The 27984-nt window shown below is 48.6% G+C and overlaps 1 pseudogene; it reads right to left on the bottom strand.

Moving 5' to 3' along the window:
* Window positions 1–604: 604 nt before the first annotated feature.
* On the bottom strand, window positions 605–27978 carry LOC125536892 (annotated as a pseudogene).
* Window positions 27979–27984: the final 6 nt, after the last annotated feature.

A 27984-nucleotide genomic window follows, 5' to 3' on the forward strand; every position in this document is an offset into this window, starting at 1 on the left:
TACCCACACGTTCCAGAATGGTGAACGGCCCGAAGAACTTGAACGCCAGTTTCTTGCATGGGCGATTGGCGATGGAGGATTGCGCGTATGGCTGTAGCTTGAGGAGAACTTGCTCGCCCACATCAAAAGCACGCTCGGCGCGATGATGATCGGCCTGCTTCTTGAAACGAGCTTGCGCACGCTCCAGCTGGGCGCGAAGCAGCTCGGTGTGGGTCGCCCAGTCGATCTCTTCGGCAGGCGCATCGGCGGGCAGGGTGAAGCTCGCCCCCGGAAGGCCTCCCAAATTTGGTTCCCACCCGTACAGAGCCTTGAAGGGGGAACCATTGAGCGAGGCGTGGTGGGAGGAATAATTGTACCATAATTCTGCCGCGGAGAGCCACCGTCGCCATTGCTTTGGCGTGTCGTGGACAACGCATCGAAGGTACATTTCGAGACACTGATTCACGCGCTCCGTCTGGCCGTCGGTCTAGGGGTGGTACGCCGTGGAGTACAGCAGCTTGGTGCACGCTACAGCGAGAATCTCGCGCCACATTGCGCTGGTGAACACCTTGTCACGGTCGGAGACGATGGTGTGCGGCACGCCATGGAGCTTGATGATATGGTCCTAGAAGGCGCGCGTGACTTGGACCGCAGTGAAGGGGTGCCGGAGAGGGACGAAGTGCGCGTACTTGGTGAGGCGATCGACGACCACCATGATCGTGTCGTAGCCGTCAGACTTGGGCAGTCCTTTGACAAAATCCATGGTGATGTCGTGCCACGGTTGTTGCGGAATTGGAAGTGGTTGCAGCTTGCCCGCTGGATGGGTTTGCTCGTGCTTGGCATGCTGGCATATGCCGCACTGTTTGACGAAGTCCTCGACCGCGCGCTTCAACCCCGTCCAACCGAAGAGCTTGCGAACGCACTGGTAAGTGGCGGTGGTGCCCGAGTGCCCTCCCACGGCACTGTGGTGGAGCGCGGCGATCAGCTTGGTTTGGAGCGCGGTGTTGGCGCCGATCCAGAGCCGGCCGCACTGGCGGATCACCCCTTGCTGCAGAGTGTGGCCTTGGTCGTCGGTGTCGCAGAGGGCCAACTTGGCGAGCAGTTCCTGGGCGTCCGCATCCGTCTCGTACGAATTGGCCACTTCCTGGAGCCACTGGGGCTGGCACACCAAGAGCGCGTCGAGGGCCAGTAAGTGCCCCACTCGAGAGAGCGCGTCGGCCGCGCCGTTGTCCGTGCCCTTCTTGTAGCGGAACGTGAACTGCAGTCCCACCATCTTGGACATCGCCTTGTGCTGCAGATCCATGACGAGCTGCTGATCGCCCAAGGAACACAAGCTCTTGTGATCGGTGACGATCTCGAATGGTGCACACTGGAGATATGGGCGCCACTTGTCGATTGCCATCATCACCGCAAGAAATTCCTTCTCGTACGTCGAGAGCTTCTGATTCTGCACGCCCAGCGCCTTGCTCAGGTACGCGACGGGGTGGCCGTCCTGCATCAGTACGGCGCCAACGCCGGTGTCGCACGCGTCGGTTTCAATGACGAACGGACGCTTGAAGTCAGGAAGCGCCAGCACGGGCGTGCTCACCATCGCCTTCTTCAGCAGCTCGAACGCGGTTTGTGCCTTGTCATCCCAGAGAAATCCTTTCTTGGTGAGGAGGCGCGTCAGAGGCTTCGCGATAATGCCATAGTGTGGCACGAACTTGCGGTAGTAGCCTGTGAGGCTGAGGAAGCCGCGGAGCTCGGTGGGCGTCGTGGGCACAGGCCACGCACTCATGGTGCTGGTCTTGCTGGCATCAGTGGCGACGCCGTTCTTGGAGATGACGTGCCCGAGGTACTCGATTTCCTGCTGCGCGAACGAACACTTGGAGGCCTTGGCGTAGAGCTGGTGCGCCCGCAGCAGGACGAGGACCGTGTGCAAATGTTCTTCGTGTTCCTGTAAATCGATACTGAAAACCAGGATGTCATCTAGGAAGATAATGATGAACTTGCGGACATGGCGACCAAAAATTGAGTTCATGAGGCACTGGAAAGTTGCCGGCGCATTGCAGAGGCCGAACGGCATCACTCTGAAGTGGTAGTGGCCGTGGTGTGTTTTGAAAGCCGTCTTTTCTTCATCCTCTTCTCGCATGCGTATCTGATGGTAGCCCGCTCGCAAGTCGATCTTGGAGAAGTAAGCTGCTCCGCCCAGTTCATCGAGCAGCTCATCCACTACTGGCAATGGGAACTTGTTCTTGGCAGTGGCTATGTTTAATCGTCTGAAATCCACGCAGAAGCGCCATGAGCCGTCCTTCTTCTTGACTAACAACACTGGTGCCGCATATGGACTCAGGCTGTGGGCAATGACACCCGATTGCAGCATCTCCTGAACCTGCTTTTCAATCTCACCTTTCTATGCTGGCGAGTAGCGGTAGGGCCTGGTGTTGATAGGTGTTGTTCCCAGCTCCATATTGATTGCGTGATCATACTGTCGTTTGGGAGGTAGCACCTTAGGTTCAGCGAACACGTCTGCATATTCAGACAGAAGTTTCTGAATTCTGGGAGGTGGAGGTACAGGTTCAGGTTTGTCAGTCCGTTCAACTGTGACCAGTGCTGCGGTCCAGATGTCGTTAGCTATCTCCATGCGATGCAATTTGTAAGCATCAAGTTCGGCGATGGGGGTAGATCTGAAGTTCTTACGCCCTGTAAGTGCACTTGTTTGCCTTCTGTTTCAAACGTGATCATTTTCTCCTGCCAGTGACAGTTCATGGGGCTGTGAGCTGCCAGCCAGTCGATTCCCAGAACTCCATCGTAGGCACTGAGTGGCAGCACACGGAGATCGGTGTGGAAGGTGTGGCCAGGCACTTGCCATTCCAAACCTCTCACCATTTGATTGCACTGCAGTCTCTGCCTGTTGGCGACGCGAACTGAGACTGGTGGTAGTTTCTCTGTCTGCACATCCAGTCGCGCGAGAAATGTTTCACTGATGAAACTGTGTGTACTTCCTGAATCCACCAACAGAAGCATGATCTGATCGCCCACCTGTGCTCGCAGGCGAATTGTGGAGGGTGTTTCCTCGCCTGACAGTGCCTGTTGCGAGAGTGAGGAGCACTCTGGCTCTTGATCTGCAGGTGCATCCAGTAATTGCAGAGCATGGACGGTGTCGTCAGACAAGATCTCTCCGAAGTTGCCAACCTCGATCATCAAAATCTGGCCTGTGCGTTTGCACTGATGCTCCCTCGAGTATTTATCCCCGCAGCGAAAACAGAGACCATTCGCTCTGCGGAACTCTCTCAGTTGTCGTTCTCGTGCATACTCATCGGCCCCTTGCAGTGGTGCGGCTGCAGCGCGAGCTGGAGTAGTAGCTGCTGGCGGAGCAAGTGGTGGTGGGCGTCCTACTGGTGTGACGCGCGGGCGCGGGGTGCATTGTTTCTCCAGTTCTTCCTCCTGAATGCGAGCGAACACCGCAGCGCGAGTGATGCTAGTTGGTGCTTGCAACCGCACTCCCAGGCGCAGCTCGTCCTTGAGACCGATCAGGAACTGAGATATGAAAATTTTGGAGCTCAGAGTTGGGTCCAGGGCCAGCAAATGGTACATCGCCGTCTCAAATTGCTGGCGATATTCCTGAACACTGCCAGTCTGACGTAACTGAACAAAGTGGTGCATCTGAACCTCGAACTCTTCTAGACCAAATTCCTCCTGCACAGCAGCTCTGAATGCTTGCCACGAGACCCCTGGGTGCATCTGTCGATAGGCCTGGAGCCACATCGCGGCCAGGCCGTCCATGTACAGCGCCGCGGTGGTGACCCAGCTGTGTTGTGGCACCCGGTACAGCTCGAAGTAGGTGGTGCAGCGATCTAGCCAGATGCATGGGGCGTCGCCGTCAAACCGCGGAAAATCATGCTTGGGCGGCTTGATGTAGTGGTTGCCGTGGCGATCTGGCTCCGAGGGCGACGGTGACCGCGCGGGTAGCAGCGATGGTCCATGGTTGACGAGGCGGGCGAACGGAAGCTAGGCCGCGCCATCCGTGTAGAGGGGCAGTGGCGGAGGACGAGTTAGTGGTGGCAGAGGTGGTGGACGGAGCTCGGAGGAGTCCCCCGTGTTCATGACGCCCGATGGAGATGCGCCTCCGGAGACGGTCGCCGCCGGGTTGATTGTGGGTGCCGCCTTGCGCGCCTCATCCACATCGGCTTGCATGAGGTCGATCTGCTTGGAGAGGTGCTTGATCTCGGGGAGACCTGGTCGTTGTAGGCGATCTGTGCTTGGTGACGCTCGTCGGCGGTCTTCTGGCTTGCGTCGAGGTGGCAGAAGACGGACTCGAGCAAGCTCTGCAACTTGTCCATGGTCTCCGACATGGCGTCGAGCACGCGACGGGTCTGGGACGAGGGCTTGGATGGTGGTGCCGTGATTTCATGCTAGATCAGATCGAACGCTGGGCAGGATTTTGTGCGAGCTCGCCGGAGCGACGCGCACCTAACCCGGTGGATGTTACCGATCGATCTCGAGCAAACGGCGGTGGGGGAGAAAAAAATTTGGGCTCTGAATACCAGATTGTCACACCCCGATAGTGGATCTGATAGCGAGAGGAAGGGAGATCGGGGTGAGAGGGGGGAGAACGAGAGTAGGTGACGGAAGCATGAGGGGAGGAGTCGACAGCAAGGAATGATTTAGTTTGTTCTCGATACCCTCATCGTCCCAACACAGGCATACAAGTAAGCAGCGCCAGCTTGCCACACACGCAAGCCTACTCCTGACCCTTGGGGCCCGGCTCGGTCCGCTGACCAGGTCATGCCGTTGTAGGTTCAGACTGAACCTGCACTCTTCAGTCCGCTGCTGATCGATCAGCAGGCGTGACAATACGCATAAGTGTGCGTATCATTTCCGCGGCTCTGGATAAGAATTCTATACTTTAACAAATTATTAGATGGATGATATTTTGAAGGAAGAAATCGGTTTTAAAGAAAAAGATCTTTACTGATACGGGGCCAACCTGGTGTAGGCTGATCTTTCACGATTGGAGTGGGCTCCCTCGAAGAACACGATGAACACGGGGAAGAATGGAGAGAAATCCAAGGGGAAACACTCAAGAACAAGTCCAATAACACATCCATTAGACAATCAAACACACAAGATCCATAAGGTACATGAACAACAAAAGGAAAGATATAAGGTAAGTTCATCTCCGAGAGAAGGTCTTGAATCCACGAGGGGATCTTTTCGTGAGGGGCCTTGAATCCAAGGTGGATCTTCTCCGTGAAGTCCGCGGTCTATTTCATGGAGTAGATCCATATGGATGAGAAAAGCTCTATCTCTAAATGAGCTATCACATTTGCTAACCCTAGAAAGGAGGTGGAGGAGGTCTATTATAGTCTAAGGGGCGAAGGGGTAAGTGAGAGTGAGAATGGGTACACGGGCCTCGGCCCAAGTCATGCGCGCAGGCAAGGCCGGATGATCTGGACGGGGTCCTGGATGATCCGAGCGTCGGGGGTCCGGGTGATCCGGACGGAGTCCCGGATGATCTGGCTTCGGTGGAAGCCTTCGGGTGTCTTCGGCGCACTTATCCGGATGATCCGCCTGAGCCCGGATGATCCGAACGGCGGTCCGGATGTCCGACCTGGCTCCAGCAGCTGGTCCATCTTCTTCTTCTCCTTTCACGCTTCCCTCGCGGACGGTGTAGTCGTTCCTTGGCGCTTGCACTCCTCCTCGACATCCGTGAAGCTCCGACAATACCTATGCATGCACACGGGAGGAGTGTCAAGTAGTATACCATCCTCGAGAGGGTCAAGTGAACACATGTAAAGGAGATGATTCATTTTTGTGTATGTGAAGTAGATGTCGCACGTGTCACTTGCCAAATGGACTCTTCACATGGTGATGTCTGTAGAATGCTCCGCATCATCCCCTCCCCCTTGGGAAAGATCCGACCTCGGATCGAAAACCAAATCACCATGGGAAAGAGATGGCGTCGCCGTGTAGGAGTGGTCGATCACCAAGGTCTCGTCATCTTGAAGCTCGAAATGGGCACTCTCCAAATGTCGCACCATTTCGTGATTCCTTCAAAAGAAGCAAGGACAACAAACACTTGGAAAAACAAATGTGGTTAGCGTTAGTGAAAAACCAAGCATTCAATCGGTGATTCACCCAACAAGTGTTTTCATCAAGCATAGCGTATGGTGTGACAAAGGATTGTGACATGGCATGTAAGTATATGAATTGAGCACAATCAAGGACATCATGGAAACAAGTGTGCAAATGGGAGGTAGAGATGCAAATATGTTTGACAATTGAACAAGCATCGACCTCAAGGTCATAGCAAGCATGCATAAAGCGCTCAAAAAATGGTCTATGGTAGGCATAGGAGGCATTCATCACACCAAACAAAATGAAGTGTCTAAACACATGAGTCAAGTGCAAGACAATCCAAGCATAACATGCATAGGGTGTAGTGAAAATAGTGTGGCACTCAACACAATAGAAAGAGCAATTGTTCAACATGTGTGAGCCAATCAAGGCAGGCATGTAGCAATCAATGGGACATGGCATATGTGAAAAATTGACATTGTTGCAACCAAACATGTGAGCGGAGCAAGTAATCAAAGAATTCGATGCAACACACAAGGTATAAAAGTCATGAGGCATGGAAATGTGAGCAACACAAGTAGTATGATCCATAATATCCATGCTCATGGTTTGGGGGTTCTCAAAAGAGAAGGATATCACCTTGAAAGCATGTCCTTGTGCTTCGTTCACAATGCTGAAGCACAAGCAAGTGCGATGTAGAAGCGTCGTGATCGAAGGTGGTTCGCTCTCAATAGCTCGAATGGTCAACTCACGTGAAGTGGAAGTCGACACAAAGTCCAAGTATCCTACACATGCACAAAAAAGCAAACAATGTATTCGCATGGTAGATAAACACATCATCCTTCATGATGGTTCTCTTCTCTTGCACATAACCATTAGAAGCACAAGTGCATGAATAATATGATGCAACAATGGAGATATTCATGGCACAAGGTATATGGTGCATAGAGGTAAGACAAGCATGCTTCACAAGGAATATGTCAAAATCTCCAATCATATGTGAGGATGCTATGGGGGCAATCTCATTAGAAAGGCGAAATGCATCGTTGCACTCAATACATGGGAAATCATCTAGCACGAGAGAGGCAACACATGGAGATATATGACAAGAAGCAATAACAATCATGTGCAAAGCATGTATATGGTTGTCATCAACCGTATGAAATGAGAAAGTATGAATCATTGGTGATGCAACATAAGCAAGTATAGTAATCAAGTTGTGCAAACTAGTGGAGCGAAGATGCAACACACTGGAGGAAATCATGGCAATCATGTCATGTGAGCAAATAATAGGCATAGACAATGCACATGACATATCGCAAGCACGAACACAAAGCAAGATCATAATATCATCATAGGAATGGGTCATAGATGGAACATGGCAATAACAAGTAATATCTCCACCAAGCTTGCAAATACACATACAAGTATGAGAATCAATCGTCATGTGTAATGCAAAGCATGGGTCACAAATGCATGGCAAAGGCATAGGAATTGGCATATCATGCAAAGTGAACATGGCAAGATGGGCATAGAATATGTATTGGCAAAAATCCATAACCATGTGAGGGACATGTAGAATAAATGCGCAAAGTCTTTGCATGAAGAGAGCAGTGGGAAAGACAATCCATGGGATCCCAAGTCATCATTGCTCTCTATAGCTCGTTTTGTCAACTCATGGGATTGTGAGGTTGACAAGTATTCGTGGGTACCTACACAAAAGAGACACAAGCCAAAGAAATTGTGTGTGTGGTAAATATACACATCATCTATCATGATGTGTATGTGCACGTGAGAGTTAGTACAAGATAAGCATCGCTCAAAGAAATTTGATGCATGGTATAAAAACATGTCATCCATCATGAAAGAATAGTTATTGTGTATGACACGATGGGGACACAAATTGAGCGTGCAAGTATGTGGCCCAACAATAGCATGGTTATTCATGGGAAACATATGGTGCACACAAGTATTGGGATCATGCAATGAATGGGTTGAATCAAAATCTCCTAAAATGTATGAGGAAACTATGGGGGTCTCCTCATGAACAATATTGGAAACATCATACACTACAAAAAAAGACACATCCGTGACATTTTGGGCCGAACGAAGATTTTTTCTGTCATACATATGACACTTCTATGACGATAATTGTGACAAAACCCGGTATCATCATAGATGTGGTGGGCTCCTACTTCTATGACAAAAAATTATGACAGAAAATGGGCTTTTCATCCTGGGTGGGTCGGAGACGCAGCTGCATGACATTCTTTGGGCCGTCCATGACGGAAAAAAACCATGGTAGAAGCGAGGGCGAGGAAAATTTCGGGGAGTTCCCGGTTACGGTGGGAGGTCGGGGGCCGAGCGATGCGCGTTTCTCTTGTACACGTACGCGCGTGTGTGCGAGGCGTTGGCTCTAACTGAACCCGAGCGAGGCGTTGGGCTCTAACTGAACCCGAGCGATTGCATTGCAGGCTACGCGTTACTGAACCCGAGCGATCGATCGATGGCTGTTAACTGAACCCGATCGAGCGATTCCTTCGCTACTTCTGCTAATTGAAGCCGATCGATGCTGCCTCTGGATGAACAGTGAGCGTTGCAGGGGGGTGGATGAACAGTTCCCGGTGGGGGTGGATGAACAGGACCACGTGGTGTTGCCTCTGGATGAACAGGACCCCGATCGATCGAGCCGGTTGGGGCTGGATGAACAGGACCCCGTGGAGGGCAGGATGAACAGTAGAAGGTGGAGGGCAGGATGAATAGTAGCCCGTGGAGGGGTGGTTGAACAGGAGCCCGTGGAGAGGGCTGGTTGAACAGTAGTCGGTGGAGTAGCGCGCGGTGGAGGCTGGATGAACAGGAGCCCGTGGATGAACAGTCGCAGGTGGAGGCTGGAGGAAGTCGATGGTGGATGAACAGTAGCTCGTGGAGGCTGGAGGGGGTCGACGATGGAGATGAACAGTATCCCATGGAGTCCCGTTTTGCGGTACGCCACACCCCTCCCGATGAACAGGACCTCCGTTTCGACCGTAGGAGTTCCGTTTCGTCCATTTTGCGGTACACCACACCCCTCCCGATGAACAGGACCCCCGTTTCGACCGTAGGAGGTCCGTTTCCTCCGTTTTGCGGTGCGCCAGACCCCTCCCGATCAACAGGATCCCATTTCGAACGTGGCCGGTCAAACACAAGGCCGTTTCCTCCGTTTTGCGGTACGCCAGGCCTCGTTTCCATCGCCTGTTCCGTCCAAGCCCTCCCGATGAACACGACGCATTCCGTTGCCTCCCCATGAACACGACGCATTCCGTTGCCTCCCCATGAACACGACACATTTCGTTGCCTCCCCATGAACATGACGACGACGCTGTTTCTCTATTCCGACCCAACCATGTACATGAGCCTTGGCCGTACGTATGCGCGGGTAGGCGTTCGAGACCCCGCCCGTATGTACACATACGTGGCCGTATTTTCTTTCTTGCACCCTGGCCGATGTATGTACGTGTACATGCTACGTGCGCGCCTCTACTACGACACGTGTGTGCCTCTACATTGACCCGTATATATGTACGTACACATTCGCGACCAGAATGACAACGCTACGTACGCTTTGACCAGGTGGGTCCCGATTGTCAGGCACTTCCTTGCGTGCGAAGATGTAGCTGGTGAGTCCCAGCAATCAGGGGCAAATGTTTTTTTCGCGAAATACGGTGGCCCGTCCGGTGGGTCCCCGCTGTCAGGTGGAGGAATAATTATTTTGCGCGTAATAAGGAGGCACTTCCTTGCTGCGGCCGTGGACCCAGCTGTCAGCGTCTCCACACACAGTACTCTTCCGATGGAAGTCGGTCGTTGACCACATTGACCACGCCGCGCCGAGAGCACCACGGTGGTGGACAACGGTGAGGCCTAGGAAGGGGATGACGCGGAGCCGGGGAAGACGCGGCAGTGGAAGCCCGCGCGGAGAGGAGTACGAGGGTTCACTGGTTTGGCTGCGGTGTGAGGCTGCCGTCGCCGCAGGGCCTGGCCAGCGGTGAGAATAGTACGGGGCGGTGAGGCCTCCGTAGCAGCACAGCTGGCCACGGGAGGCAGGAGCATGCGACACGACCGGCGCTGCTTTGGGCGGTTGGAGCAAGAAGACCAGAGGTTGAAGAAGCACTACGGCCATTGGATGGACATCGTATGGTCACTGGAGCTAGAATCGTTCATATCGACTAAGTTGACAAAGCCCTTCGTCCCCGTCAACTTAGTAGGCCCACAAGTCAGCCTCCCACCAAGGTGGGTCCCAGCTAGCCGGGGGAGTATTCATTTTTTTTGCGTAATAAGGAGGCACTTCCGGTGGGTCCGAGCTGACAGCGGGGGAACGTTTTTTTCGCTAAATACGGTGGCCCGTCCGGTGGGTCCCAGCAGTCAGGGGGAAACGATTTTTTTCGCAAAACACTGGTGGCCTGTCCGATGGGTCCCCGCTGTCAGGTGGAGGAATAATTATTTTCCGCGTAATAAGGAGGCACTTCCTTGCGGCTGCCGTGGACCCAGCTGTCAGCCTCTCCACGTACAGTACTCTTCCGATGGAAGTCGGTCGTTGACCACATTGACCACGCCGCGCCGAGAGCACCATGGCGGTGGACGACGGCGAGGCATAGGAAGGGGACGACGCGGAGCCGGGGAAGACGCGGCAGTGGATGCCCACGCGGAGAGGAGTACGAGCGTTCACCGGTTCGGCTGCGGTGTGAGGCTGCCGTCGCCGCAGAATAACAGGGGGTGTGGGTGAGTAGAGGGATGCCCTGGCCAGCGGTGGGAGTAGTAGGGGGCGCTGAGGTCTGCGCGGCAGCACAGCCGGCCACGGGAGGCGGGAGTAGGCGGTCCCGCCAGCGCTGCTTTGGCGGCTGGAGCAAGAAGATCAAAGATTGAAGAAACACGACGGCCGTTGGATTGACATCCAACGGTTACGTCTGCTAGAATCGTTTGTTGACGTATATAATAACTAAAAAAATCTTGTATACGCGTGAACTAAACAGGCCCACAAGTCAAACCACTCCCTCTTTTTTTAATAATTTATATATAGCTCATGGCAACTTCTTATGCAATTTATTGTAGTCGTTTTTTTGGTTGGCCAGGGACAATTTCGCATATTTCTGTGGGTTCCAAACTATTTTTAATACCAAAATGTCCAGCCAGATTTAAAGTACTTTGAAGATATATTTAAATTAGGTTAATGCCCAGTGAAATAGGAATCTGAAAATGTAATAAAATTCAGAAATTATAAAGTAATTGCCAATTTGTCATCTATTTTTATATTTACAACCCATTTCATATTACTTTCAAGATTTGCAGGCGTCTTGATAGAGTTGCGGCCCATTAGGGCGTAGAAAAATAAGTAGGCCTGGATTGGGTATTCTTCAAAAAAAATAAACTGGGCTCATTTCACAAAGAAAAAATAGCTGGGCTGGTCACATGGTGAACATAAAATATAAGCCTGGGCTAGATGGCCACAGCCCAGTTCAAACCCTGCTCCATCTCAACAATACCAAACAAAAAAATACTACTCGAGTAGCCACGTCCCAGGTGTCAGCCGATCTTGTGCTGTTCTCTTGTCTATTGACTATATACGCTCCCAATGTCGTGGATCCCAGATGTCAGGAAAACACTAGGAGGAAGCATTTTATTTTTCCATACGCTGACGTGGTGGGCCCCTATTGTCATCCTCTCCACGTACTTCTGCCGATTCCTGTTGTTTGTTGACCATGTTGACAACGCGAGAGGGCGGCGCCGCGGCGAGCGCACCAAAGCGCGCGGAGGACGTCGGCGTTAACGATTTAGGAGACGGTGGGCGGCGATGCGTGCACTGAGGCGTAGCCAGCCGTGGGAGGCGGAAGCAGGCGGCCCCGCTGGCGCTGGTTTGGTTTTGGCGGCTGGAGGAAGACAGGACTAAAGAAACACGACGGACTGTAAAAGCAGCAAGAGTACTTAACAACCTTAACTGAAACCAGCAGGGGCACTTAACAACCAAAGCTGAAAGCAGTATGAGTACTTATACAGGTTCAACCGTACAAAGCACACCTCGAACAGTGCTACTTTGCCTACAGTTAACCAAGGGTGAGGCTGCCAAGCCCCAGGACAAGGCCCAAACGCCACCCCGCGCATCCACAACCTTCTGAAAGTGGCTTCATCTCGCAACGTGGTCAATAAACAGGATATTCGCTTTAGAGCCATGGAAAAGCATGAACATAATCTTCTATCCTATTCTCCAAGATGGACGGGCCCTCATTATTTGAGACCACCCATGAATAAGTATCTTTTCACCTGCAAGGGGAATTGAGTAGGTCGACATAAACATCATGTTGTGACCAAGCGCAAGTCTGACCCGACCATGGTCAGGCATCTGTATAGGAACAATAGAACTTGGCGGTTCCTGTTTCAAGAAGATCACAACTGTAAAACTGTGTATAAGCAATAGTTTATGAACAACATATATAACAGAAAACAACTCGTACCATAAGTTTCTCGACATAGTTGGACCTGTTCAACGAGTGTAGCAGTGGCACACATATCCCACGTGGCCTTCCACCATTGAAACGCCCCACAAGGACCTCAAGACGATCAATAAAGTGTAGGAACTTGTGGATGTCGATCTAGTCAACTTCAGTGCCATTAGTAACAACCGAGTTATTACAGAGTAACAAATGAGCATACTGCTTAACTCTGAAAAAATCTACACATGCCACCAATTATAAGAAAATATTAGTTAGAAGTAGCATCTTTGTAAGAGATTCGTTGCTACTTCTAAAGTTAAATTGTGATTAGTTAGACAGAATAGGTGGATTAAGAAGTAATCGAGGCAACAAGCAAGAACCAGATACAAAACTAACATGGATGAACAATTGGAACGACGTCGGGGTGGAAGATCGAAGTGAAGATGAGACTAGATTCTGCTATTTCCATCAACATTCATGCGCCAACTTTCAGTCCGTAACACTTGAGAAAGTTTATCCAAGTTTGGCCATAAAAAAGCAGCGGTCTTCTTGGTTCATGAACCCAACTCGGAACTTATATCCATGGCTTGTCTTCACGGTGACCATTAAACTAGTGTATTCAGTTATGGCAAGGCCGAGCATCTTGAGTACATGTGTTCTGGCAGAGCAAATAATACACTGCAGGAAAAATAATATGAGAACACAGCATGTTCAAAAAAACCCCACCCTCCCGGATAGAAAAGAGGATTCTAGGAACATACTGTGTGCGTTTCAAAATGCTGTGTTAGGATGAGAAGGAACAAGTGTGGCATCTCGCCGAGGGCGCAGAAACATGTAGGGTACTCGCACTTTGGGAACTGCAAATGAAACGCACTAGATTCAGTAGGAAGAAAAATGCATCAACGGCGGCGGCTGCCATCCTAGGATTACCTGCGACCAAGGGACTTGGGTTTATCGGGGATGGATGAAGAATTCGTACCTGGTTCTCCATGAGAAAACCCTATGCAATCTCCGAGAGGGGGTTTTCTCTGAACAAGCAGACGAGGGAGAAGGGGATTCAAGCCCAGTGAAATATTGCCGCTTCGTCCGTCCAGCTTACTGCTAAAGCTGGAAAGGGGGGTTGTGATTTGATAGCTCATTGGGCATTACTGTGGCGCTACGACCGGGGTGTGTCTACCATGAAGTTGTGCACTCTAATTTGTGCATATGGCACGTGGACCCCGTTTCCGGTTGCCCCACATATCAGCGAAAGGAAGTAAAAAGACAGGAGTAACTAGTTACACATAAATATATTTTTTGACAGAGAGATACTCCCTCTATAAAGAAATATACAAATCTTTTATATCACAGGCTCACCTTGCCGAGAAATATACTCCCTCTGCAACGCACATGCATTATGGGGGTTAAGCTGAGAATATAATACTCAAATGTTTTTTTTGAGGGATAAAAGCTGCTTTATTGAAGATTAACAGTCATAGGTATACAAATAATTTCGGGGGTTCCTGTGAGCCAAAGATGGCATCCACAGGGCAAAGAAGTAGCAGCTTTTGCGAGCACATGCGCTTCAACATTACACTCGCGTTTTTCATGTATGATTTCCATGGTTTGGAACATATTCTTTTTCATCTTGATCTCGTCCATAATAACTTTGCTGGGCCCCAAGTATGCCTCTCCGATATGCTTGACTGTTGTTGAACAATCGGTGCTAATCTGAACTTGTTGCAGGTTTAAGTCAAGAGCCAGAGATAGCCCCTCGCAACATGCCATTGCCTCTAGGATCTCTGGATCAGTAACACTTTCGCACACCAGTGTCGATGCTCCAAGGAAGAAGCCTGTATGATCCCGGCTCACAACTGCCAGGGCTCCCCTTTCACCATTGCGAGATAACGCAGCATCAACATTCATCTTTGCCCAACCCATAGCAGGAGGAGGACGCCACTTCTGCACTGAGCTAGTGCTTCTTGAAACCAGGTTCTCGACTTTGGGCCGCAGGCCGACCCTGCATGTTTGGGGGCCCATGTGTTCTACCTTAGCGCTTTTCATATTGCAAGCGATCGATACAACGCTGGTTTTAGATGCTGTCGCAAGGCGAATACACAAAATTGAATAAAGCACGACAGCTGTTGGAATGAAATCAAACGATAGTTCCTAACCAACAATCAGAGTTGCAATTCTATCAATGATATACCATGTGATAAATAATACTATCGTACTACTTATACACACAGGACACTTGTTTCACCATGCCAGATTATTACATCAAAATCTCTCGGAGGATAGATCAGTTAGGCAGTTGCATGCTGCTACTGAAGAATTTCAAAGTTGATTTGGACCAGCTCTCCTTGCCGAGAAAGTTCAATTTTGACGTCATCCCCTACCGCAAGATATGATTTAGATTTGAACCTTGACCATCCTTTAGCATCAATCATCATGCGACCATCCTTTGTACTTACGATATATTGAGCAGGTTCATTCAGACCAAGGATGCGCATGGTAAGAGAAACTTGGCCACGGTCGCCCGGATTGTTGAACGACTCCCTCGTTGCTCTAAGAATTCTCTGTTTGCAAACAAGAAGACATACCCAAACAGTTAGATCAACACAGTGAATCATGTGAAACAACATGGAAAGAAAAAAGAACGAAGCACTTGGGCGGCCAATGCTTACCAAGAAGGTGGACATGTCGGTTTTTGTAAGGACTTTGGTATATGAAGTGCGAACCGCAGCCCAGTCTGTTGCCGGTGCAACTGCACGGGCCGGAGCAGATGCAGGTGCAAGTGTTGGTGCAGGTGCCGAAGCCGTTGCTGCTGCCGGAGATGGTGCTCCTTGTAGAGCTGGTGCCGATGTCGGAGCAGGTGCCGGTGTCGATGCCTGATCCTCCGGTAGATCAGACTGATCCGCTGACGCGGTCGGTGCCCAATCCTCAGCTGGATCAGACTGAGCTGCTGCCGCTGTCAGTGCTAGAGCAACTGTCGGTGCTCGATCTGTGCGAGACAGCGACAATCGTGTCTGGTCTGCTATGATCAGCTTTCTAACTTGACTAGGATCCGTGACCGTGATCCAGTTTTTTTCTTCATTTCTTTTAAACGCGAGAAGGACTAATTGTGGCGTTTTTGTTAAACCAAACTGCAGTTCATCATAGGGATTCAGCTTGTACTCAGACAACAGACTAATCCAATTTTTTCCAGTAGTATAAGTGATGGACAGTGCCTTCTTACTGACACGACATAAGAAGTGAAACATGCAAAAATAACCATCGTAGAGCAAACCAAACGGTTTATTGTGTGATGAATGTCACATGGTAAAACCTGCATCGTAAAATTGCAGGAAAAGAAAGAAAACATGACATTAAATCAATAAGATTTAGACAGTAAATCAATAAGATTTACTTGATGTGACACGAGTGAATCCTTACCAGGAAATCACTATGTTGAAGTACTAAATAGAAGATTGGTCGTTCAACTACGGGTGGCATGCAGGGGCCCCGCCTACTCCCACAAGCAGGACAATCCAAAGGTCGTGACAAATCGTATGGACCGAACATCCATGGGGCTGTAAATCCTGGTGGGTGCGATAAACCCTGCAATGCATACAGATATTGGAGTGTAACCATAATTGATAGACCGTCCTCACAAAAAATATGATATGGATACTTCAAAATATACAAACCAAATTGAGTGGACAGACATTAACGTAGACCGTTCTCAGGACTGACCACACACCAAAAGCGGTAGTACTAATAAACAATACAGGGTTCACAAACACAAATCAAGTACTGAACAATAGTACTTACTACAGACAAGCAAAGTTGCACTAACTGAACTCTGCAGACTATTTTTTGCCACCGACCTACGGGATGAACCCCGCATAACTGACTAGGCCATGGACTTCGTGTGAGATGTCTACATGCACCATCACCATCTTTTCAACCTTGGAGAACCTAACAGAGTGGTCTTTCCACTCATAAACATGATGATGAAGACAAGCCGCATCAGATTTGTTGGGAAGCTTTACAAGAACCACACCCTTCGTAATCGAAGGCACGGCCAGGAAATTGTCGTGGTCAAGTACAGCCTCGAGAACACGCCTGACAACAATGCTACAGGAAAACACTAGTTCAAGACACGTGGCGACAAGGACACAACAGCTGGATAGTTCAGCAGTAGAACTCATCATCAGGTCTTCCAGTTCACACGACATGACTTTGAGAACTTCATCTCCACCGCGGACCTGGTTCTAATTCAAATAGAAACCATATTTTACTACTACCTCCGTTCAGAAATATAAGATGATTTTCGATATTATACTCCATATATGACTACATATACGCAGAGAAATGAGCGAACAAAGACACTACAACATGTCTTCAAAGGCATGAGAGTAGAGGGATTACATGCAATATCCATAACACAAGTTACTGAGGCAAATATACCCTCTTAAAAGGTAGCATTGATGTTCATAAAGTACTCCCTTCGTCCCAAAATTCTTGTCTTAGATTTGTCTAGATACAGATGTATCAAGTCACATTTTAGTATTAGAGACATCCGTATCTAGACAAATCTAAGACAAGAAATTTGGGACAGAGGGAGTAGTTGAAAGTAATCTATAAGAAATCAGTGTCAACCTCTCGCATGTTTTGGTCAAAAGAGGAATTTAGAACCGTCATTTGGCACACAAAAATCACATGCAAGATCACCCAGAAAGTTGTACTACTAGTACTAGTACTGCGTGTTAGATGAAAAAACACGATCAAGATCGAGAAAAAGATCGTCAAGAAGAGATATTACCTGGACTTGCTTAATGAGGGATCCCGGAGAGGGGGGCTTGGACAGGGCGATGGCTTTGAGCTTGTCTGCGGTAGTCTCGGCGGGGTGCTTGCACTTCTTTGTACCATGAGCCTCGACAGTTTTGGCCGGAGCCATAGACATCACTTCGGCCGGTGCTCCAGCGTCCATCAAGAAACTATCAAATAGAAATAAAAGAAAAGAAACCATAATCACAAACCCAAAAGAAGAAAAGAGAGGGAGTTATAGGATCAGTCTCGGGGTTGCAAGACCGGGCCTTGGCCAGAATCAACACCATTGATGCGCTCACCTTTCCTTCTTTGGGAGAGAAGAACAATGGCAGAAGCAGGTCGGGGTTTTCTTGAAGAAATGAGGAAAAATATGAGGCAGAAGCGAGGGTTGGGTAGAGAGGAAGCTGAGAGAGAAGAGTGAAATGATGGTTGCTTCGTCCGTCCAACTTACTACTGAAAAGGAGGGGGTTTTGTGATTTGACGGCTCATTGGGCTTTACTGCAGTGCTTCGATCGGGGTAGTCTACCGTCACTCTACTACGGAGTAATTTAGTGCATGGCTGGTGGACCCCGATGCTGGCTGTCCCACACGTTGGCGAAAGTGAGTAATTTAGTGCATGGCTGGAGAAGGATCCGCATGGTAGAGCGTGTCCACTGTTTTTCAGAAGAAAAAAAATGATTACAGCAAGCGTTTCCACTCTTACGATGGAGGAGTGCGAAACACGGCAACCACTTGAACATAGACAATGCTCCTACTACTAGGCATGTGCAGTGGTTCATATGTTAGTACTACACAATCTTGTTGCTAGTGTAGTAAGATACGACGATAACAAATGATGTTGTGCCCATGTCAACTACTCCTATATGTAACATAGTACCGCTTTTTCGAGTGTCCGGTCGAGAATGGACGGTGAGATCAATGTTAACAGAACTAGGTCCACAGCGCACGGAGAGTACGGTGCTACAATACTCCACGAAAAATGAACCATATGAAGCACGAATAGTGTTAGGCAGGGTGTATGAAGGGTGCACGGGATGGGAGCAAAAGTTCCCTTCTCGACCCACTTTTGGGTGTTTGGCAGAGTGCATGAAGGGTGCATGAGTCCACACTAGTAGGTTGACAAAAATACACGAAGAGTAAACAACTATATTAAGATGAGAATGCAACCAAACACACCCACACGTTTTGTGCTACAGTGACTGATCTGCATCGTCTGAGTTTGATCCAACAATCATGTTGCGCCGAGACATGGACATGCTCATGCAGAGGGCGCCTAAACACCACCGAAGTCCCTCTGCTTCTCGAGGCACACGACGTTGGTGATGCAGGGTGCAACCGCCCACAGAGCCCACTCCCGGTCGACGAGAGCCAGCTTGTCAAAGACGGCGTCCAATGGCACGAATGGATTTCGGTGACGGAGCCCTGAAAGGATTCGCCCGGCAACGGCGACGGCAGCCCGCAACCCCTCCTTGTCTAGCTCAGCCCCCACCATCGCGCGGAGACGGCTCAGCTCCTCGCAGATATAGGTGAAGAAGGAGACCAGGTCAGGAAGCCGCAGCTCGTTGAAGTCGACTGGGTAGTCGAACGGGTTTAGCCCGACGGCTGGCATCGTCGCGCTGGCACGACGGTAGGCATCGCGCAGCCGCAACACGTGCGTGGCAACTTGGTTCACCAAGTGGTTGAGGCGATCCTGGACCTCGTCACGATTGGCCCGCTCGCGCTCCAGCCGGCTCCCCTGACGGCCTATCGTATCTCCCGCTTTCTGCAGCAACGCCGCCGACGCCTCGAGCATCTTTGTGGTGGACGCCTGCCGCTTTTGAAACTCCATGAACTCCCGCACATAACGGAGGAGCATGGCACTCCTCTCCTCCTTGAGCTCACGGAGCTCCACGTCCTCGGACCTGAGGTCCGCATCCTTGGCATGGAGCTCCTGTGTCAGGAGCCTCACCTCGGACTCCGTGATCTGCTGCGCTGCCATGGCACCAGGTAGAAGCAATGGGGAGAGGAAGCAAAGGGGGCGAAACGGCTGAAAGGCAATGCAATCTACGGGAAGGCGGAGGGAGCGGGGAATCTTTTGTTTTTCACCACGGTAAAACATCAGTCGACGACTTCTCACATCAGGGAGCAGTGGGTACAGGCGGAGTCATCGTGACTAATTGCTGCCGCGCCTGCTCCCGTCAATCAAAAAATTAAAAATCCTGTCGTGCCTGCTCCCGTCAATCAAAAAATTAAAAATCTTGCCACACCCAAACACCAGAGCGACGCCGCGGTGGATATTTAAATTTACCTGCCGGCAAGTAGATAAAAAAAGGGGTGAAAAAACAAATGTGGCGGCAGCCTAACTAATCGGTCAAACTAGCCCAACTAGCTAGCCACTGTGCTTCACTGATGTGCTCGGAGGGAAAGGTGGTCTTTCGTGATTTGATGACTCATTTACTTGCTTCGGTGCTACGACCGAGGAGGACCCAGAAAACGCGCGGTAGGGCGTCCCACGTCAGGAAGAATATATGCGTGCACCACCCGGGAGGACCCCGAAACTGCGTGGTAGGGTGTGCCACGTCTCGGCACGGAGGAAAAATGTGCGTGTAAAAATATACTGTATCAGACGTAGTAGAGTACCTATGGTTCGACCTCGGGACCCAGCCAGTCGGTTGAAAACACCCCACTAGCCACACAGCTTCATCATGCAAACGTGGCACGGAGGATAGATGTGGTTAGCTCCGTCTCGACCAGCCACAACGTCTCTTGTTCTAGGCGATTCTTCTATTTTCCAATTTTTTAGTTGTAATAACACCACGGCAAGCTAGCGCCGCTCTTCGTGTGTGCCCGTGCAAAGGTTAGACGATGGAGAGAATAGAGATTGAGATCGCAGACCTGGGACCCACCAGTAAGTGAGATAACGGTCATGCACGTGTTGACGAGGCACTCTACTCTACTCAACGCAAGTACTGTATAAAATCAAGTTATGGGACAAAGCTAACAACCGTTCATTTTTTCAGGCTATCGACTTACGCTTTGTAGTCCAGGTTGCCAGTTCAAATCTCATCTTTCAGATTTGTTAGTTTTAGGTCCAAATTTGATTAATGACAAGTGGGACCCCCATGTGTTGTTCCGATATTTCAGTGTAGGATGTTTTTTTTGAACAAACACTTTGCGCGGTTAGACAAGTAACGGCACGAGTTACACGTTTTTTGCAAGTTTACGAACAAAAATGACAGCGGCATAGAATATCACATCCACCCCGCAGCTTAGATACTATGGTGATACGAGTTTTTACACCGTTGGAAGTGAGATCCAATGGCTTGGGAGTAGTCTTTGTAATTATGCGCAATTTCCAAACTCTCCAAAGGTTTTTTTGCAAATAAAACATTCAGGCCTCGTGTGTGTCGCTGCATCTTCGATCCAACGGCTCCCCGGTGCTCATATTAGGTGCTCCCCGTAGCTTAATTACCCGCTATGGTGATTGGAGTAGTTGTGGGCCGAATGCTACGAAAATATAATCTAAACCAACCGGAATAAATGCCTACACAAATTAATCCAAGGTTGGAGTGCCCCTCACAATGTAAATAGCTCCGGCTTTGCGAGGGATGGAGAGGTAGTCGCTTCAACGCATGGAAGATACGGTGTGAGAAAGCGAGGTCAATCGAGAGACATATAGATAGAGAGAAAAAGTGAGTGTGGTCCGACATTCATTGAACAAATATATATGCTCTGGAGAGATATTGTCTGATTGAGCTTTTTGGCAATGGTGAGGGCTGTAAGATAGAGCTTGAGAGATGATCCATTCACAAACGTGTAGATATATTTTGTGCGTGGGAGGAAGCAAGGTCAACCGATCACATAGGGTCGTCGTGCGATCGAAAGAGTGAGACGGGTTGGAGAGAGTGACGTAGATAGACGATGTGCCTGAGAGAGTATACAATGTGAATAGGTGGAATTGGGCTCAACATGGTGATATATCGTTTTTGTCCGAGAAAGAGCGAGGTCAATCGAGACATACGGAGAGAGAGAGAGATTGAGTGAGTGTGGCCCACCATGAGGCCGAAAGAGTGGTGGCGGCTTGGATGGACTGACCTAGATAGACAATCTGCGTGAGAGAGTATAGAGTGTGTCGATTGAGGCCCGAACAGGGAGATATATCATTTGTGTGTGAAAGAAAACGAGGTTAAACGAGACTCAGATAAAGAGAGCGAGATTGAGCGAGTGTGGCCCGCCGTGTGGAAGAAAGAGTGAGACAGTCTCGAGGGAGTGACCTAGATATACAACGTGCGTGTGCGCGCATGCACGAGAGGTTGGGGGGCTAGATAGGCAATGCATGTATTTAGCGCGAGAGGGTGAGAGGGAGAGGGGGGGAGAGAGAGAGCTCGGCATGGGGTGCAATGGCGGGTGTGTGAGGTAAATACATTTGGTAACAGAGTGGAAAAGGGGGTTGTGTAGTTGAGAGACTTAGAGATCGAAACATGGAGAGAAAGAATGAACGTGTGTTGGAAACCGATAGCTTCCTAAGGTGATTAGGAGAGGAAGATTGACCGATACAGGAAGTATGTAGCGTTTGTGTGTGTGTGGGGGGGGGGGCTAAAACAACATTTGAATGTACATAGTACGAGACTTAATATCGATGTTTCAATTCGGTGTACATTGTAAGATTTGAACCGAGGACCAGGCATACGGGTAATTATTTCGAATTCGTGCCATACTAAGTTTCGAAAAGTTGACATTGACTCAGTTTGTTGTGCTATTTTGTAGGTCATATGTTTGAATCCATCCAAAAGTTTTCTCACTACCATGGTTTTCATCATATACATATGAATTTGTATTAAAAAAGTAGCATGGATACAGTGAAATGCGAAATCCACGTTAGAATTGGAGATCGCTACGTGACACACACTCTAATTCAAATAACTAACTACGTGACACACACTCTAATTCAAATAACTAATTATGTGACACACACTCTAATCCACGTTAGCCTGGGTACCGTTTTGATTTTTTTTCAAATAACTCCTCATTAATTAATTTATAGTACTCCCTCTGTTCACTTTTATAAGACCTTGAAGACATTTCAGACAATGTGCAAAACAATTCATTTTAAGTTGTCTGAAACGACTTACAAAAGTGAACGGATGGAGTATCTCGTTTCGAATGACTAATTATTGCAAGGAAAACATGGGCATGGTAATACATACAGATTCATTTGCAAATGAAAGAAGATTCATTTGCATTCTCAAATGTAGGCGCACCAGGCAAACCAGGGTCGTGTCAGGGTGGACGCTGCTTCGGTGCCTTAAAGGCAACTGCCTTTGGGTCACTGACATGTGGGCCAGCCACCTGTTGGGCCCATATGTCATGGACACAAAGGCAGGTGCCTTAAGGCACCAAAGCATAGTCCTGTCGGGGTGGTCGCGTGTGTCGGACGGACGTGTAGCACCCAGCCACCCCCCCCAAAAAGGACGACGACGATATAAGTTCGCGCTTCCATGTTTCGGATTGAAATATCTGGCGGCCCCAATTCCAGCCCTGCAAAATCTCTCTTCTCCACCGTCCCCTTCCGCGCCCAGATTGCTCAAATCACTAATTCGCCGCCAACCCTCGAATCTCCCCTCGTCTCGTCTCTTTCCCCACTGTTCCCCACCTCTGTGCCGGACGACGACGATGAAGATGACGGTCGCGCTTCACCACCGCACCGGAGCTACCTCATCTACGCCCTCGTCCACCGCACCGGGTGGTCCACCGACAACGTCGGCCGCCACAACCGACGTCCCTCACAGACACCGAGTTCCACCGCATCAGGTGCGCTTCACCGACGCCATCTCCCAGCTCACCGGGGCTACTTCACCGAGCACATCATCGCACCTCCGCCCCCCCGAGGCAGCTGGGGCTTCACCAACGGTCTCGTCCACCGCATCATAGCGCTCCGCTGCCACTCAAGTTCTGCATCCGTGCGCGGCCAACCAACGCCAACGCATCACCTTCAACAGCTCTGAAGTGACCCGCACTCTAGCTAGGCGAGCATGCCCAAACGCCGGCCCGAACTAGGTATCCACACATCACTCCCTTGTGCACTGTTCCGACGATGTTTGGATATCCTTTCACTGCTCTCTTAGCTTACACGCCTATGCAACTCTGACCTTAACTCTTATTTCTTCTGGAGATATCATCTAAAACAAGAAAATCCATATTTTAGCGAAGCATGACGGCGCTACGGGATCTGGTACACATTCTGCACACTCGTATAACCTTGTAAGTATCTGTCCTCCGGTACAACATCAAGGTTGATTCCTCTTATTTGATCAACCATTCGTCGTGTCAAAAATGTAGAGGGGGATGCAAGGAGCACAAGGCCTGCACATCCAAGCAAGTGGTAACATGGACTTGTACATGGAACATCCCAAGCGCAAGCAGAGCTGCAGTGAGCCTGTACAACGAGCTAGCGTAAGTCCCTGCATTTCATTTAATTCGTACTGGCATTCGTGTATGATTTGTGTGCAGTGGCTGATCCACGAATTCAAGTTACGAGGGGCGAACATTTAACTTTAAAAATACGAAGGCACTTGCACTCCAGAAATCAACATAACTTGAGAAATGTGAAGCTACATGCACTTTGAAAACCAGCTAATGATCCAAAGTAGTTTAGATTATAAACACTAAATGATGCAAGCACCAAAAAGCACAAAATGCAACATGGTGTACAAGGACTACAAACATGGTCTGTACTGCTTGAATTATTCATTCTCTGGCTGAAAATATCGAAGTGTAATTGCACGTATAACCAGTGCGCAAACTGAATATCAATATATCTATCCTGCACAAGTATGCCAATAGTTTCAAACAACAAATTAGAAAAGTATTTATGCTATGTTGTCATGATACGGGGACTTTCTGGTAGATGGCCTCGACGTTTCCTCAAGCTATGAAAATGCACTATAATTTGCTTGTCATCAATGCCTGCAAATCTCTGTCTCTCTCAACATAGTAGATCATCATTAGAAACTAAATCCTTCAATGAGCTTGCAAAATGCTTGCATTAGATCCCTTATTAGACACTATATGTTCATCACTAGGAGCATTAAAATGTTTGCATCAAATCCTTCATTAGCAGTCTGTTCATTAGACACTTCAGGCTCAAGAAGAACATGAGCTTGTATGTTTGCACCGGAAACTTTATTAGATACATCAGATTCAGTCAGTTCAGTATTGATTGGGGGAGTTATAAAATAAGTAGAAATTGGTTTCATTTTCTCATAGATTCCCTACATACAAGCAGTTTTACAACACCGTCAGGTTTAACTATTGGCCAGAAATTGAAGAGTTGAATTAGATATAACCAGGGATGTGATGTACCTGCTCGTTGCGCATGCTACTCTTGCAAGCTGCGACTGTCCGTTTGCGCAAGCTCGATGCCATGCCCGTGTTGCCGCCACTGCCTCCCACGCAGGCTACACCCAGGGTTGGATCTTCATCTTCTTGTCCTTCCGTTCACTTGAAGCCCGGCGACCACCCTCCAACGAGGGCGCGAGGAAGTGCTGTGTCGGTCTGTCCAGCGGCGGCTAGGTTAGGAGCGAACCAGACCGGAGGCTGGAGCGAATGAATTGGGATTTTTCCTGCTGTCGATCAATATGGGAGGCGCTCGTTTGGGCCGCGAGCCTGCTATAGGGCCTGCCTTGCACTTATGTTATTGGCCCATCCAAATTGAAACATTTTTCTTCATTTTTTACATTGCCTGCTCGTGCGTTGGGACGAACAAAACTAGCGTGGGCCAACCTGGACGACTCAAACTAGGTGCACACTTTCCAGCCACCTGAGGCGGCCGCCCATACCAGCCCCTATGGTGGCGTCGCCCCTTTTTGCGTGTATGATTGGATAGTGAAAAATATTCCAGTGGCGCTTTTGATTTGCCCACAGAATGGTTGAATTGCTTGTTTCTATGAACTGAGTTCGCCAATAATGTGAAGGATGCCAGTCTTTTCATCCTATTGTAGATTGCTTAGATCTCGATATGCCAAAAGTAATCGCATGAAATATACAGTAAAAGCCAGTGTGATGTGTTTGGCTACAACTAGTCTGACTACACGTCCTCATATAACATATCAAGGACGCACCATCTTACCAGATTAACCATTCAACTTACCCATGCAGTGTGGGAAGAAAGAAGTATTGGGATTGCGTATCCAAGCAATTGATGCCATGGACTTCTTCGTACAACCTTGTAAGCGAAAAAGAAGTTGAGTGTGCCTGTACGAAGAACTAGCATAAGTTCAGTTACCCGCTTCTCGGAATTTTAGTTAGCCACTTATTGCAAAATTGTTCAATTACGTTGCTTGTCTTAATTTAGTTTGCTACTGATTACATAATGGCACAGCCTGTTAATCATATTGTAGACTGCGCCTATCTATGTGTTTGATACTTGCTGTTAAGAATTACCTGTTTGCCTTAACTTAAATATCTACTTGTTTGTTTAACTGCTTTGCTGCTGCAACAACGGGTTACAATGATGTTAATAACTACTTTTCAGCATTGTAGCGACCCGACCTCAAACGGTCAAGCCTCTGTGTATTCGTGCCATCCCTGGATCGGTATGCTGGCACACACAGTACATCAATGTATATATCAAAGCGCAATCACATGTATAAATAACATAAAACTGATATATACCTCATAAGTCTCAGCGAAAACAAACATAAGGGTGTGGAGTCCATCAACGCCAGCGGCAAGTTGAGTGTAGACCGTAACCCTACAATGTAACTCTTACTCGTCGTAGAAAATTCCTGCAACATAAGACGTTGCAGCCCTGTAGGTCAGTACATTGAATGTACTGGCAAGTCACATCATAAGAATAATGAACCTATTTGTACATGCTATTTGGCTGGTGGAAAGCTCTAAGTTTAGTTTTTGCATAAAGCTAGTTTTCCCTAGAATAAAAGATATTATTCTGCCACTACTTTACAGCATAGGATGAGTTGGTAAACCCAACTTAATCCATTCCCAAGGTTTCATTTAAAACCCAATTGATTAATTAAGAGTGATGAGATCTCCCAGCATTTCCACTACTAGATGCTCAAGTTGTCCGTAACCGAGGACACAGCTAATCGATTAGGTTTTAACACTCTGCAGAGGTTTGCGCACTTTTCCCCACAAGACTCGATCGCCTTCCTTGAAGTTCTCGCACTGCCTGGCGTTTGAGAACAGGATGACCGAGACATAGTCTTTCAAAAATGTTCCCCCTTAACCCACGGATAGGCCGGTACACCTACATCATTCTACATCTACTAGCCCATCCCGGAAGGGGTCACACTAACTACTCCACTAAGCCAGAGCCCATATTGACTTGTGGCTGCACACGTAAGCTTCTAGACATGAGAATACGATTGATCACTTTGAGCCTGGGCGGCCGACCACTAGTGGTGCACCACCATGGATTAACCATGCATGCTCCCACTGTACTTTGCCACCATTCAAACCAAAATACCGCCCAGGTAGTTCATTTACAAGTCTTGGTCCTGATTACTACTTTGTCACTCATGTCTCACCATGTTCGCTTCCCAAACCACGTCTGTATTTAGCAAGGCAAAAATAAACTTACACGGTGGTGACAAGGATGTATAGATCAGACCTACCTCAAATGAACTACTAGGTAACGGCATAGCCATCTAGCAACAATAATCCTACCATGAAATCCTACCTCAAAGGACTAAGTGCATAATAAAAACATAGGTAATTGAAGGAATGGTAAAATGTGAACTTGCCTGGTAATAGTTGATGAAGATTATATCGTTCTCAGAAATTTACTTAATAGAACTATTCGTCACTCTCCGATGAAAATCTATAAAGTCAAACATTGCATTCACATAAGCAATCATTTCAGAGAACCAAATAACATGCAACATGAAAAGACTCGGAAAATCCAAATGAACACACAACACACTTAACTATCAAAAGTAAATACTAAGTGCAAAACAACATAGGGCATGGGTGCCAAAAATTGTGATGTGGACAACATTGCATACTAGGCATACGAGTAAAACTACTATGGACATATCCTAATGTGTGAAAAACATCGTGAGATTGGTCCAAGTGATAGGGTTTGGCAACGGTGACACGGTGCAAAAAGAATCACATCAATCGGAGCTACGGTTTAGGAGATATGGCCAGTTGAAGTTTGAATTCAAATCTGAATAAATTCAAATTTGAAATTGGCCAAAAATTTTCAAAGTTGATTCTCCGGATAAATCTATTCAAGACGAACATTTTGCCGCTGGTTTCGTCGAATTTGGAGTTACGGTTAAAAAGATACAACCATTCGAAGTTCAGGGACTAATCTGAAAACTCAGGGACTAACCAAAAAAGAAATAACTGCAAATAGGCCCTTGGCCACGTGTCGGCTCGTGACTGGCTGAGCAGCGTTCGCTGTAGAAGCTATACGGCGAACGACCGACATTTAATAAAAACGCTAACGCGCGGCTAATTAACAAAAACCGACCGGTGGTTTTTAAAATAAAAACCAGGGTTAACCGTGGCTAAACTAATTAAGTGAACCGACCGGTTTAAAAATAAAACCAGCGGTTTTGTTTTTCGTGTAACGGTTCAAAAAATAAGAAACCTAGACTTAGAAAAGAACGAGGAGGCGGGGCGGCTCACAGAGGGCAACTGCGGCGGCGCCGGCGTTGGCCAGCACCTTGGCGTCCATGGGGCG

Source organism: Triticum urartu, chromosome 2, assembly GCF_003073215.2.
Source record: "Triticum urartu cultivar G1812 chromosome 2, Tu2.1, whole genome shotgun sequence".
Taxonomy (NCBI): Eukaryota; Viridiplantae; Streptophyta; class Magnoliopsida; order Poales; family Poaceae; genus Triticum; species Triticum urartu.